This window comes from Chinchilla lanigera, unplaced genomic scaffold, assembly GCF_000276665.1.
Source record: "Chinchilla lanigera isolate Chin_1 unplaced genomic scaffold, ChiLan1.0 scaffold00050, whole genome shotgun sequence".
Taxonomy (NCBI): Eukaryota; Metazoa; Chordata; class Mammalia; order Rodentia; family Chinchillidae; genus Chinchilla; species Chinchilla lanigera.
Window position 1 is genome coordinate 16,927,591 of NW_004955451.1, and position 8,659 is coordinate 16,936,249.

Below are 8,659 nucleotides of genomic sequence, written 5' to 3' on the forward strand. Positions count from 1 at the left end.
GTGTGTCAGTTCCTGCGGCATTGGCCTTCCTAGTTTTTTTTCTAGGTAGATGTAGGCTGAGTACAAATTTCTTGTTTTCTTTTTTGCAGTCCTGGGGTTGAACCCAGGGCCTTCACACTGAGTGGCATCCACACAGCCTTTCTTTATTTGAAGCAGGGTCTCACTCAGTGGCTAAGTTGCCCAGGCTGGGTTTGAACGTGAGATCCTTCTGCCTCAGCCTCCTAGAGGGCTGAGATCGTGGGCTGGCGCCCCCATGCCCACCAGTCCTGACTTTGCTACTTCTTGCATGTAAACACGAGGAAGAACTCTGCTCCTTGGAGCCACCTTTGCTTGGCTTGACTTTGTACAGAGGAGATCTGACCCCTCCATGGAAGGAGGGTCTCATGCAGTCTGGGTCCTGGTTTCTTCCCCGTTGGTCCTCATGGGGGTGACGGTCGAGCCCGAGGGATGCTGGTGGGAGGGCTTCCAGGCCCAGAGGGGACCGGCGAGGGGCCCCAGGGCCTGTCACTGTGACTGGCATAGGGTGTGGCCGGGGTGGCCCCAGAGCCTCCCCGCGGCCTCTGTCCCTCAGGAGTGAGCCCGCGGCCCTCCTCCGTGCTCCTCTGGGCTCCTCTGTCCCTGGGGCAGCACCGCGATCACAGACTGTGCCAGCACCTGTGTGGAGCAGGGGTCCCGGGCCGATGCCACAGGACAGGGGGGCACTGGACGGCAGGGGCCCGTGCAGCTCCTTCCCAGTCTCGGAGGGCGGCGGAGATGGCACCGCTGCTTGGCTCCAGCCTCGGACCCCAGGAATTCCGAGCGGGGCCCAGGGCGCAGGGCGAGGCTGCCCCTCACGAACCCGTGCCCGTGGGGCGTGGCCAGGGCCAGCACGACTTGTCCTGTTTGTGCGGTTTGTCGTGGGGCTGTGGGGAGGGGACAGGACGCTGGGGTCCCCGCTCCAGGGCAGAGCACAGCTCCCCCAGCCCCTCCTGTGCCTCCTCCTCACGTCCTCTTCCTCCTTTCATGTTCTGGCGACACTGACTGGCGTCCAGAGTGTCTCCCTCTCGCCAGGATGAAAGTCACCCAGGGTTGTCCTCAGCCACGACCAGCAGGCCCTAGGATGTCCAGAGCCATCGGCTCCTCTTCCTTCTGAAACCCTCTCCCCCTTTTCCTTTTACTGCTTCTATTTATTTATTTAGAGACAAGGTCTTGCTCAGTAGCCCAGGATAGCCCTGAACTCCTGCGATCTTCCTGCCTCAGCCTCCTGAGTGCCCCTGCTCCTTAGACCTCACCTCTTAGGGAATCTTTGATCATCTCTCCACCGGCTGCAGATGCTGGGCACTGCTGTCCCCGCCCAGCCTCACAGCACCGCCCTCTGTGACGTCCACTGGGCACAGATTTCTCCTTATCTTTTCCTAGGCCAAACGCTCGGAGTTGGAGCCAGCCCCTCCCCGGGCTCTATACCTGCTGGCTTTGTCCACTAGGGCTGGCCAGGCCTGGACATCTCAGTCTATCTCTCTGGGTGACGCCAAGGTGTTGCCTGTCCAGACCTCTGACCTGGCATATGGCAGAGATCCCCAGGGCAGCTTTGAAGATGTCCCTCTGAGCCCGGCGTGGTGACGCTCACCTGTGATCCCAGCATTCAGGAGGCTGAGGCAGGAGGATCGTTTTGAGTTTGAGACCAGCCTGGGCTACAAAGTGAGCTCAAGGCCAGCCTGAACTGCATAGCAAGACCCTGTCTCAAAGAAAGAAAGAAAGAAAGAAACAAACACACAAACAAACCCACTAGGATGGGAGGTCCCGTTTGACCCAGCTATTCCTGTTCTAGGTATCTTCCTGAAAGAACCAAAACCATCAGACCACAGCAATGTATGCTCAAGCATGTTTATAGCAGCACAGTTTCTAACACCTAAGTCTTGGAAACAACTCAAATGCCCATCAGCCAATAAATGGATAGAGAAGATGTGGTTTTTTATACAGTGGAGTACTACTCAGCCATAAAGAAGGGTAAGCTTGAGACATTTCTAGGTAAATGGATGCATCTTGAGACCAAACTCTTTAGGTTTTTCTTTCTTTTTTTTTTTTTGGTATCGGGAATTGAACTCAGAACCTTGTGCTTCCTAGGCAGGCCCTTGTGTCGCTAAGCTATATCCCCAGCCTGAGACCAAACTCTTAAGTGAAGTAAATCAGATACTCATGTGTAAGGATTACATTGTTTCTCTGGAGTGGGAAACTGAAAGTATAAATGGACCAAAATATACAATAGATATTGTGAGATAGGAAGTAATACCAGAACTTGGGAGGCTGAGACAAGGGGATTGCCATGGACTACACAGCAAGACCTTGCTCAAATAAAACCCCCTAAAATAAAAAAGACCAACCAAATTTTTGCTGGGTGTGGTGGTGCACACCTATCACCCCAGCACTTGGGAGGCTGAGGCAGGAGGGTTGTCTCACGTTTGAGGCCTGCCTGGATTACGTAGTGAGTTCAAAGCCAAGGCTGGTACCACAAAGTGCTTGGGAAAATTTGCTGAAAGACTACACGAAGCGGGTAAGGTTGCCTCGGTGAAAGACAGCACCACATTTAGATTTCCAGCAGTGGCCCTGCTGGGGAACGTGTGGTGGATGGGCTGGGGCTTGGAGCCTTCACTAGCGAGGCCGTCCTCTAACCAGAAGCAGGGCTTCCTTGCCCCATGTGTCCCAAGTGGAGGCCAATGTGGCCCCACTTCCACTAAAAGGGACCCGTCCTCTTTGTTTGTTTTGTTTTATTTTTTTTGAGAGAAGGTCTCACTATGGAGCCCAGGCCGGCCTTGTACTCTAGGCGATCCTCCTGCCTCAGCCTCCTGAGTGCTGGGATGATAGGAGTGTGCCACCGTACCATACCTGGATCTCCGATTTTTAGTGTCACAAATGCTGTGAGTGACAGCATACATTTAATTTTTTTCCTAACCATGATTTCCTGGTGTTGAGGGTGCTGACTCATGAGATCAGCTTACTTTGTGCCGTGAGGTGCCCGGTCATCCTCCAGGAAGAGGGGCTGGTGACAGGGATGGCCGCCCATGCCCGTTCCAACTCTGGGGGCTCCACTTCCTCTTATTCCTTGTTATTTGGCAGGGTATTTTTTTGGGGGGTGCCGAGAACTGAACTCAGGACCCCACGGTTACCGGGCAGGTTCTGTGCCACTGAGCTAAATCCCTAGCTTATTTGGTAGGTTTTATTGATTGATTGATTGATTGTACTGGGAATCGAACTCAGGACCTTTACCTCCCTGGTCTTGCACTATATCCCCAGCTGCGGTAGGTTTTATTTTATTTATTTTTTAATTTTTACTTTTTTGTGGTACTGGGGATTGAACTCAGGGCCTTGTGCATGCTAGGCAAGTCCTCTACCACTGACCCACAACCCCAGGCCGGTAGGTTTTAAAAGTGACTTTTACTGTAATATTAACCCCATAGCGCTTCCATTTAAAATTAGTGACGTTGCCAGGTGTAGCGGCACATAAGGGAGGCTGAGGCAGGAGGATCCCTGTGAGTTCAAGGCCAACCTGGGCCACATAACGAAACCCTGTTGCAAAATTAAGACAAGTGAACAAGCAGTCATACTGCAGAGATGCAGAGGACGTCCACGTCCTTTCTCTCAGGCGCTGGCTGTGACGGGACTGGCGAGGTCGGCATGGTGGGGGCGGCACTGCCTGCTGCATGCTGGGGTCGGGCAGGGACCCCTCATCCTGCTCACCCGGAAGGACCAGGACGCGGTACAGAGAGGAGGGCCTGGAGCTCGGTCCTTCTCTCTGTGACCCTGCCCGGCCCCCAGTGATCTCAGGGCCCCTGAGGCGAGGGCCCCACTGAGGGGAGCCCCGGTTTCCTGGAGGGAGCTGGTGCCCTGGCCACGTCCCTGGGGGCCCAGCGTGGGAAGCGCCTGTCCCCAGGTGTGGGGGCAGCAGGCCTGGGAGTCGGCCCTTAGGGAGCAGAGGAGAGGTGGGGCCACCGAGGGGCTCCATGGCCTCTCGGCACTGGCACCATGGGCACGGCCTCTGGCCAGCTCCGGTGGGACTGTTCGCCTCGTCAATTCGCCCCGTCAAGTCCCCCAGGGGAGCCCCTGTGGGGCGGGAAGGTCAGCGGCCAAGCCGGTTTGACCAACCTCGAATGGTGGCAGCTGGGTTTCTCTGAGGTACAAGATTCACGGGTACTGAGCAGGGTGGCACCCAGCTGTGGTCCCAGCACTCTGGGAGGCTGAGGCAGGAGGATCACAAGTCAGAGCCCAGCCTGAGCAATTGAGTGACCTAGGGAGACCCTGTCTCAAAATAGAAAAAAAAAAAAAAGATGCTGGGGATGGAGCTCAGAGCAAAGGCCCTGGAGGCCATCACGGGGACCACAGAGAGAGACAGCGACGGGGAGCCAGAGCCCCCAAACCCTCGAGGCCGGGCGGTCCTGCACCCGCTGCCCGGAACCCACCATTGTCTTCTACTTCTTGGAAGGAGCTCGGATCCCGGCCAGGCCACACCCTCTGACTCAGTCGGCCCCTTTCTGAGAACTGCGTGAATAATTGAATGAAGGTAGTAACACCGCGAGGGCAGCGCCGCGGGACCTGCAGTCAGACTGCAAAGCCAGCCTACGAGGCCCCACATGCCAATTCGGGGTGCAGGGGTCCTCCCGGGGCAGTCCAGGGATGGCAAGGACCAGGACAGGTCCCGGGGCCGCGGCTGTGACCACGCAGAGGGACGGCGGCGGCCCGAAGTCACCTTTCCACTCCTGGAGCCCAGCCGCAGCCCTGCCCTGCCCTTCCTGGGGGCCTTGAAACCAGCAGCCCAAGCTCTGCCCCTGCCCCCAGCCCCGAGGACGCGATGGAGCCCAGGCTGGCCTCAAACTCACCCTGCTCCTCGGGCACCACTACGCCCAGCTCGGGCATCTGAATTACCTGGCAACACTGTCCTGAGACACACCTGCTGCAGAGTAGGGCAGCGGACGTTTGCTGAGTGAATGGCCGATGTTCCCGGCTAGAATGAGGACGCTGTGCAGGGCTCCGGGTCTATTCCGGCGCTCAGTCAGCACTTACTCAGGCTGTGGAGAGCAGGGAGGGGTGCGGGCGAATCCGCTCATCAAATTACGCTGAGCTTTGCCACGCTGCCCCCCACGGCCCATCCCGGCCAGCACTGACACACTCCTCTGTCGCCAGCTGACATTTACCCTTGGGGCATTGCCCTAAAGGCAGAAGGGGCCCAAAAGTGCCACCCCATCGGTCCTGCCTCCGGGAAGCCGGAGTTTTAGATGTGGATGCCAAGCTGGCCTCGGGGCCCTGGGTGCCGTCTTGTCCCCAAGGCACTGGGCTCCCAGCCCTGCTGCTGGACGGCCGCGTCCCAGGTCCTGGTGGCCCCTGCAGCCACCACCCGCCGGCCTCCCTGCCTCCAACCTGTCCCTGCACTGGGCAGCTGACGCGTCCTAACGAGGCTGTCACCAAGCGAACTGCCCCTTGGGTCCCACAGGAAGTCCGGCTCCCCGCCCCACCTGCCAAGTCCCGGGCAGTGGAGGGACAGGGCCCAGGCTTCCGAGCCGGGAGTGGGGATGCGGGGTCGGGCCGCTTGTCTCCGCCGTCCCTGTGTTAGCTGGGCAGCCGCAGCGGCACAAGCCCTCTGCACATCAGTTTCCTGCTCGGGAAAAGGGGCTCAGAACTGTACCTAGGGCACACTCCTACAATCCTAGCTACTCAGGAGGCTGAGGCAGGAGGATCGCAAGTACCCTTTTCTGAGACCTCAGGGGCTGTCACAAGATTTCGATGGATCACACTTGGGAAATGCCAGGTGTGCCGCATGACAGATGTGTGGGGCTGGCACGCGTGGGGTGGCAGAGTGTCTCCTGCCACGTCCCCAGCCTGCCGGGATCTCAGGGACCCCCGGGTGAGCAGGACACTAACCCTCAAAATCTCCACCCCAGAGAGCTAAGGGGCACCGGCAGGGCGGTGGGGCGTGGTCGCCCTTCACCAAGGAGCAGGACACAGTTGGCGTTGCTGGGGGACGGTGATTGGGGGGGCCACTGTCACCGCCAGCCCTCGGGGGCCCCGCCCCAGCTCCCTACACAGAGCCTCGCGCAGGGCCAGGCTGTGTGAGGAGCGGGCAGGCTGACTCCTACCCACTGGCGCTCTAGTTCTAGAGAGCTTTCCCGGCTCTGTGCTGAGGCCCGGGGCCAGCGCACGGCTCCTCCTCACGGGGAATCGGCTGTGAGTCCCGAGGGTGCAGTGCGCAGCCTGGCCCACCCTCCCTGCCTGCTTGACGCCAGGGGTGCGGCTCTAAGCTCCGCCTTTCCTTCTGCGGTGAAAGGGAAGGCGGCAAATCCCGACTTGCAGAGGGCGTGTGCTCCAGATGGGCTGAGTGTGAGAGGCAGAGGGCCAGCGAGCGCGGCTGTGAGCTGCAGGTCAGGGTGCCTCCAGGATCCGCCTCGGCAGTGCGCCACCCTCAGGCGGGCCCACCCCGCAGACAGCTGCAGGGCAGCAGTCTACGCCAGCTGCTGTTGGCCCTGGCTTCGCACCCTCCTAGGAACTGGAGGAGGACACGGGGTGGCCCAGGGGACAGCTGGGTGGAGAATGCAGGGGACCCCGCTCATCCCAGCCCTGTCCCCACCTCGGGGCCTGACGCAGCTGAGGACAGCCGGGCGGGTCCCCCCCCCAAGCTGAGGCCGCGCTGTGACCTTCCGCTGCACCCGGAAACCTGGCGAGGGAGCGGACAGGTCTGTGTGTGTGTGTGTGTGTGTGTGTGTGTGTGTGTGTGTCGCCTGGTCACAGAGATGGTGCTGAGCTGGGCATGGTGGCGCACGCCTGTCATCCCAGCACTCGGGAGGCTGAGGCAGGGGGATCAGCCTGGGCTGCTACAAAGTGAGCTCAAGTCGAGCCTGAACTGCATACGGAGACACTGTCTCAAAAAAAAAAAAAAAAAAAAAAAAAAAAAAAAAAAAAAAAAAAAAAAAAAAAAAAAAAAAAAAAAAAAAAAAAAAAAAAACACAAAAAAAAGAAAGAAAAAAAGAGATGGTGCTGATGGCAGATAGGGTGTTGCTGGGCAGAACTGGCTGTTTACCCAGACTTGGACCACACAGAAGCCTGGGCCAGAGGCAGGGTTTGGGGGTGGGAAGGTAGTCGGCCTGTGTCTGCCCACCACCTGCAGGGGGAGCCTCGGGCACACTGAATCCCTGGATTCAATCCAATGGATCAGAACGCATCCTCTGCCCGTTTTATTTTTTTATTTTATTTTATTTTTTGGTTTTTCCCCGGTACCGGGAATTGAACTCACGACCTTGCACTTGCCAGGCAGGCACTGTGCCGCTAAGCTAAATCCCCAGCCCCCTTTTTTTTTGGTTTTTCTCTGGTACCAGGAACCGAACTCACGACCTTGCGCTTGCCATGCAGGCACTTTGCCGCTGAGCTAAATCCCCAGCTCCGGTTTTATTTTTTGAGATGGGATCTTGCTAAGTCACTAAGTTGCCCAGACTAAGGTAGAACTCGGGACCCTCTTGCCTCAGCCTCCCAGAGTGCTGAGATTTTAACACACCCAACTAACTTTCACATCTTTAAGAAGAAAAGAAAATACACAAACAAAACGGAACAAATTTAAGCATCTTGTTATTGATAGCTGCAAAGGTGGGGTTCTGGCCTGCTGGACTCGGATTTGGCCATCATCCCGCACCCCGGTCTCCTCCCTTCGCCTTCCAAGCTCCTCCCACCAGGCCCCGCCCACATCTAGCCCCGCCCACCCAGACCACACCCTCTCCACCATCCAGACCCCACCCACCTTCAGGCTCCGCCCCTCCTTCAGGCCTCCTGGGTGACCCTAGCTCCACAGCTGGCAGAGACCTCACGGCGCTGTGGGTCAAGACCGCAGCCTCAGGGTTGGGGCGCAGTTCACCCCTTGTGGGTGAACGCACCCCGGGCCGGATCTCCCCGCACAGGAGCACCTGGGAACACTGTCCCAGCCGGAGGCTCCAGATGGCCGGGTTCCCTGGCTCCGGGAAAACAGGACACCTTGTTATCTGTCTACTGAGAAGCGTTTCAGCGTCCTGGTCCGTGATCCTGGGACTGTCATGAAGATGACCCAATAAGCTGGGTGCCATGGTGCACGCGTCATCCCAGCACTCGGGAGGCTGAGGCAGGAGGATGGCAAGTTCAAGGCCAGCCTGGACAACTTAATGACTTAGCAAGACCTGTCTCAAAATAACAAATAAGAAAGGGCGGGGAGTGGAGCGCAGTGCGAGGGCCCTGGGTTCAACCCCTGGTACCACGGAGCAAACAAAAACACAGCTGGCCTCCTGGTTGTGTGAGGAACACAGCCGCTGGCCTTGAGGGGGTTATCGAAAGCCCCAGGAAGAGGAATCCAGACTCCAGAAGAGTGGTTTTTCCAGAGTCCAGGAAGGCAGACGCCTTGTTGGGCTCTGTGGTCGCCCACAGCTGAGCTGAGTCAGGACAAAGCACCCGGCGCCGCCTGCCTTACTGCTGGGCGGCGAGGCAGGGAGGCTTGGATCGCTTTCATTTGTCCAGGTCTTTCCAGAAAAGAGTTACAAGCGGCTCCCTGACTGCTACTCTACAAAATCATTTCTTTTGAAAGTATGAAGAGAAGCCTAGGACGGTGGTGCTGTCCTGCGAGCCCAGCACTCGGGAGGCTGAGGCAGGAGGATCGCTGAGAGTTAAGGCCAGCCTGGGC